The 6,920-nt window shown below is 39.0% G+C and overlaps 1 pseudogene; it reads right to left on the bottom strand.

Moving 5' to 3' along the window:
* Nucleotides 1–227: 227 nt before the first annotated feature.
* Dmtf1-ps1 (cyclin D binding myb-like transcription factor 1, pseudogene 1) lies at nucleotides 228–1,626 on the bottom strand (annotated as a pseudogene).
* Between the last annotated feature and the right edge of the window lie 5,294 nt (nucleotides 1,627–6,920).

Genomic DNA, 6,920 nt, shown 5'->3' with positions numbered 1-6,920 from the left:
GTTAACATTTGAAATGTAAATATATAAAATATCCAATAAAAAAGAAGGAAAGAGATGACAGACCATTTTCATTTCTGAATGAATAAAACATTTTGAAACATAAATGGCATTTTATTAAATTGCTCAAATATAGTAAATTAATGAAAATATCTGCTTTTTTTTTCACTCCTGTGATTTAAAGTATCTATTTCAGAGTCCCAGGAGGCCTGGTTGCAAGGGAATGAAGCCTAGGCCTTCCCCCCTGTAGAATAATTTAAATATGGCTTTGGAAAAGTGTCTGCTTCTAGTGTAACTGGAGGCTCAAGAATATCAGATGAATGAAAATCACTATCAACTGTTGGTTCTACTTGAGATATTGAAGAAGTGATGTTCTCTGTGGCAACAGTTTGAATGATGACTCTTGGTATATGACACTGTACTGTGACATTGTCACTTGTGTTCAAAAAATGTTCTTAGGATGAAGCATGAATAATGATCTGCTCAGGAAAAGCAAGCAACAGCTGCCAGGGTTACTGTAGGACTTGTGAAAGAGAAAGGCGTTGGCTTGAGCTGGTAGGTAGGTGCCTCGAGTACTAGTGGGCTGTAAATGGAAAGATGGTGGAATCTCAAATGTTTGTAGTGTGCCACTGTTTAGTGTTATTGTTTCTGAGTCAACAGAAGCAGCAGGGGATTCTGTTGAAGCAGGAAACAAAACATCCTTATGGTTTGTAATTTGCCTTTTAAGGGTCCACCAGTTATTTCGAAGCCATTGTGGTGAACAGACACTGCTTCATCCCTTAGCTAAAAGATCCCAGCTTATGTCATTTTCATCAGCTTCATCAAGCTCAGCTATCCTAAGGATACGATTGATTTCATCTTCCTTAGTCCATTCAGCACCCCCAATCTGTTTCCAGTTCAGGTGGTTGAGCCATCTAGAACAACATTTCTTTTCTGAGTAGGTACCCACTCTTTCAGCTACAGCTGCCCAAGACACACCCTGTGTGACTATGTCACCTGGCTTTTGCTTGTTAATTCATGAACTACCTCTGTAAGTGGCTTTCCTTCTTCTTCTGCCCATTTCCCTGTGTTGCAGGTATCCTTCATCAGCTGTCAGTGGTTTTGACAGAAGAGGAACTTCTTTGTAGGGCCACCCATATTGTTGCCCAGTCATTGCCATGCTTTATCTGGAGCTCCTTGAGCTTCTCAATGTCTTCAGGAGTGTATTTTCCCACATTGTTCCTGTCACCATACATGCACAGCACTCGTCTATAAACTGTCAACAGGTCAGTTCCGCCTCCACACTATAGTCGTGTAGAAATCTTTTCTTTCATCTTTTGACATTTCAAAGATGATTTCTGTTGCATTTTTATTCTGAGAGCTTCAGATAGCCCTTGATGTTGTTGATCAAAGTATCGATTTCTTCCTCGGACTATATCCCCTGCTTCCGTTTATGTCCTTTGTTAGTGAGAGAATTCTTCTCTACTTTAGTTGTAAACCATGCTTGGATAAATGTTGAAACTTCCTCAGTACCCAATGAGGATATTTCATCCAGTTGATTATTCGGTAAAATCTGAATTTGTGTCACAGTTCCCTCAGAAAGTTCATCATCTGCCACTCTGTAGTTGCCCTCATGGTTGCCTCAAAGCACTGATCATTTTTTCAAAGTGAGAGTGCCACAATTGATATGCATGATATGGAGTAATCAATGCTCTGATCATTCTCAGAGGACAAATAAAACTTCTTATGAAGAGGCTCAGTACTGTCTTTGAGGCTATTTCATCAGGGCCATTCTGAGGGAAATGAAGAATGAGGTCTATGTCCTGAATAAACATCACAGATTTTATAGTTTCTACTGTTACTGTGTCAGACTCCTCCTTGGCCTAAGATGACTATACAACTATCATTTAATAATACTCATGTATCTAAACTCAGGGAACAAAATAGCATAGAACTGATGAATAGCGTCATGGTCAGAATAGAGAAAGAAATTGCAGACAGTGAACTTAAGTGGGAAGAACCACCTTCTGACTTAGCCATGTTACTGAAGATTGAGAGTCTCCCTCCATAGTATATAAAGTTTACAGACAATTGATGATGAAGCAGTACATACTGTTCCTTCACCACCTGGCCTTTTCTAGGCATCTGATGATATAGATACTGAATCTGTCTTGCCTTTGACTTCACTAGCACATCCCATATTTCAACATTGTCAGAAAGAATCAAATAATAATTGGATCATCTTTGGGCAGTGCTGTTTCTGAAGACTCAAAGGATGTTGAGGACTTGGTAAACTGTCACTAGATTATTAAGAACACGCAATTCAGGAAGGCACATTGTTGACTACATTGTCTTCAAAGAAAGCAGCCATCCCAAGAGACTTGGTTCGCTGTTCCTCTGACTTGTGCATAGCTGCTCTGCTTAAGCCATGCACATTGTTGCCTCTGTTACCTTTTACCTCCTTTTAAGTAGATCGTCTGAGGTCCAATTTTACAACAATGTGTTATGATGGAGGATAGGAAGTATGAACTGCCCCAACTTAAGTTTTGTGTCAAGAAGGAGTCACAGTCACTGCGGCTACTTCTGTCAGCAAAGCTTACATACTCTGGTCTAAGTGTAAGCAGCAATACCCATCTCCCCAGTTAGACACCTAGCTCTGTCAGACTCAAGCTCCTCTGGCTATAATTCTGGTTATATTATCAACATGATCCAGCTTACCTTAGCAGTGTCTTTCAGAAAAACTAACTTATGAGTTCATGACATGACTGACATGCAAATCCAAAATCATGGGAGGTGGTTGTGATGGTTAACACATTGTTGGCAGTGGGAGCCGACTGGGGCAGGGATAGAGCAAAGCATTAGAAAGTCAAAAGAATTCACTATCCGTGTTTGACTTTTAACTTTAACTTGTAAAGGAAATGTGGTTAAAGTGGTAACAAAATGCAGTGGTAACAAAGCAGTTATCAACCCTCATCAGAAACCAGTCATTAGTTTACAATTAGGGCTTTGAAGTGAAATTAAATGCCTGTATCTGATCATCATGACTTTTTATTGCACATTTTACTATAAAAATGTCCAGAGGATAGTTGATATTGTTCCCTTAATACCTTACCTGGTAGGGGTACAGTATAGCTTCTCCCTCAGGCACTTTTAAAAAACAGTTTGTTTCTCTAACAACAGAAACAAGCTGGGAAGAACCCAGATGCCCTTCAACAGAGGAATGGATACAGAAAATGTGGTACATCTACACAATGGAATATTACTCAGCTATCAAAAACAACGACTTTATGAAATTCGTAGGCAAATGGTTGGAACTGGAAAACATCATCCTGAGTGAGCTAACCCAATCACAGAAAGACATACATGGTATGCACTCATTGATAAGTGGCTATTAGCCCAAATGCTTGAATTACCCTAGATGCCTAGAGCAAATGAAACTCAAGACGGATGATCAAAATGTGAATGCTTCACTCCTTCTTTAAAAGGGGAACAAGAATACCCTTGGCAGGGAAGAGAGAGGCAAAGATTAAAACAGAGACTGAAGGAACACCCATTCAGAGTCTGCCCCACATGTGGCCCATACATATATAGCCACCCAATTAGACAAGATGGATGAAGCAAAGAAGTGCAGACCGACAGGAGCCGGATGTAGATCGCTCCTAAGAGACACAGCCAGAATACAGCCAATACAGAGGCGAATGCCAGCAGCAAACCACTGAACTGAGAATAGGACCCCCGTTGAAGGAATCAGAGAAAGAACTGGAAGAGCTTGAAGGGGCTCGAGACTCCATATGTACAACAATGCCAAGCAACCAGAGCTTCCAGGGACTAAGCCCCTACCTAAAGACTATACATGGACTGACCCTGGACTCTGACCTCATAGGTAGCAATGCATATCCTAGTAAGAGCACCAGTGGAAGGGGAAGCCCTGGGTCCTGCTAAGACTGAACCCCCAGTGAACTAGACTGGTGGGGGGAGGGCGGCAATGGGGGGAGGGTTGGGAGGGGAACACCCATAAGGAAGGGGAGGGGGGAGGGGGATGTTTGCCCGGATACCGGGAAAGGGAATAACACTTGAAATGTATATAAGAAATACTCAAGTTAATAAAAAAAAAAAAAACAGTTTGTTTCTGTATCAAAAGAAAACAAATGAAGGGTCATTTATAAGGTGAACCCAAAACTAGCCTCTAAGGTTTTAATGATATGATCCTTATAGAAAAGTCCAAAAAACAAAAACAAAATAAAAAAACAAAAACAGAAACTTGTATAAGTTATTTTATTTATTATTGTTATTAGATATTCACAATCAAAGTTGTCTTTTCACCATCTGTTTTATTAATGTGAAACCGTAGTGATAAGTAAAAGTTGGTTGCTAGGGAACAAAAATTGTATATTCAATTTAAAAGAAATAAAAGAATATTTGTCTTAAAATGAAAATATATAAATAAATAAATATGGCTTTGGGCCCCAGCCACTGGGAATGGCAGGCAGGGTGATTTGTGGAGCATGTGGCTTGGGAGGAAGGTGCTGTTCAAGAGAAACAGGATCCTCATGCCCTGGCCTTGCAAGCAAATTTCTTTTCAGATACTAGTAACATAAAAGTTTATAAAATAATACTGGAATATAAAAAATTTTATACTGAAAGTATAGTTTTTCTCACATAGTACATCCTGATGAATATTTCCCTCTATGCCTCCCAGTTCCTCAATTCCCATCTCATTTGGATCTGCCCCCTTTCTTTCAGGATTCTAAGGGATAATAATAAAATAAAATAAGATATGATCAGGTAAAATATGATAAAGCAAAACCTAAGAAATTGGAATTGGTTAAAGCAAACAAACAGAAAAAAAAAAACAGAGCCCAAGAGAAGCAAAAGAAACAGAGACCCACTCATTCACAGACTCGGGAATCACAAAAACACTAAACTAAAAAGAAAACATATATGCAAAGGTTACTTAAGTCACTGTGAGTTTGCATTGCTCTGCTCACGTTTAGGAGAGGTGTTTTCTTGTCCTCCAACTCTCCTGGCTTTTGACCTTTTTCTGTCTCCGGTTTCACAGCCCTTCCGGTGCCCTGAGGGGATGGAAGATATCCCTTGATGGAGATACCCAAGAGTCTCTCATCCTCTATGTAATGTCTGGATGAGAGTCTTAATATTTGTCCCTATCTGTTTAGAAACAAGCTTCTCTGATAATGGCCAAGCAAGGATCAGGTATATAATTATAGGCAGAATGGCATTAGAAGTAATTCAAGATATGCAACCTTTTCTTATTTTTTTCCTTCTTTTTATAGACCAGTAGTGTTTGTTTTTACCCTAGGTCCCTGGGCTAGCTAGTCTTAAGTTCTTGGTCAACTAAGAAGTTTTGCATAACATTTCCATCTCCTGGAGTGAGCTTTAGGTCAAAATGATATTTGTTGGTTACTTCCAGAAGCTGAATGCCACCATTACACCAGAATATCTTGCAAGTTGCACACCATTGTAAATCAAAGTGCTGTGGCTGTCATGGTTTCTGTTTCTTTTGGGAGCCTGCAGAGTACCTTTCTATACCAAAGATGCTAGAGAGTAGGAGTGATGGGTCTGTAAAGGCATCAGTTGGACTTCTCCATGTTCAATTAGTTTTGTAGATACTGGATATACACTGCCTCAGGAGTGGGGCCTTGCTGTCAGTTTGAGAAGAACCTATACACATTAATGGAAAGAGCCTAGGCTCTTTAGGGATTCCTATGGCACCTCTTTGGCCAGGAACTCAATTGGAAGCCCTTAACTCTACCTTTCACTAATTAGAGGACTACGAAATTGAAAAAAAAATATAATAGTAGCATAAGACAAAGGAGGTGATTTCCTTTAAATGCTTAAATAAAGACCGAGTGTTACTTTATTTTATGTTTTGAGTTGGAAGGAATTAGACAGGATAGTGTTCATACCACTCCAACTTCTCTGCCACATGTTAGAACTTGTCCTTCAAGTCCTGTATCACACTTCAGTGCAGTTCTGTTTAGCAGTACATGGCTGGTTATGATAGCCATTTTATGTCACTCATTTTATGAAGTAAAATCTTTCTATGATTTAAAAAAAAAGACTTTTCTTTAGTGCTTACATACTTTTATTTTTAACTATTTATTTTTATTTCATGTGTATCAGTGTTTTGCCTACAAGGTTTTTCAGTGTGAGGTTGTCAGATCTCTTGAAACTGTAGTCACGTGTGGGTGACTCACATTCTGAGTTGCACTGAGGGTGCTGAGAATCAAACCTGGCTTCTGTGGAGAAGACAGTGCTCTAAACCACTTAGCTATCTCTCCAGCTGTTTCTTAAATTATTGAGTTCATTTATGTCATTGATTATATTTTTTATTTCTATATTTTCAGCATGGGGCATGCCATTTTTTCTTTCTCTGTAATTCTAATAATTCTTTTAGTGTAGTAATTAATGAATCAATTTCTTTCATTTTCATTTAGCAAATTTAGTTTGAGCTCCATTTAATAGAATCATTCTTCATAAATATTCAATTATCAGTAACTGAGAAACAATAATATTTATCATAGTGCAGTGGGGGAGTGAAAATCCTTCAGAAGGGATAAGATAGATGCTCAAGTGGTTAAGAGTTTATGGTGATTTTCCAGAGGAATCAAGTTGTCTTCCTAGCAACTCAAAACTGCTTGTAATTCCAACTCAGGAGATCTGCACCCTCTTCATGACACTATAGGGAATTGAACCCACCCACCCACACACACACACACACACACACACACACACACACACACACACACGCAAGCATGTACACACACACATTTGAACAAACAATAAAATAAAATATAATTATAAAATCATATTAGAGTGCTTAACAATTTTTCTTAACCTATTGATTTTACATCCCACTCAGTATCCCCCTCCTGGTCACTCCCTATCAAAATCCTTCCTTCTTTCCCTCACCTCTTCTCTTCTAA

The sequence above is a fragment of the Rattus norvegicus genome, chromosome 2 (assembly GCF_021556685.1).
Source record: "Rattus norvegicus strain SHRSP/BbbUtx chromosome 2, alternate assembly SHRSP_T2T, whole genome shotgun sequence".
Lineage (NCBI taxonomy): Eukaryota > Metazoa > Chordata > Mammalia > Rodentia > Muridae > Rattus > Rattus norvegicus.
Note: the sequence above shows the minus strand (reverse complement) of the source record. Positions and strands in the feature narration are given on the sequence as shown.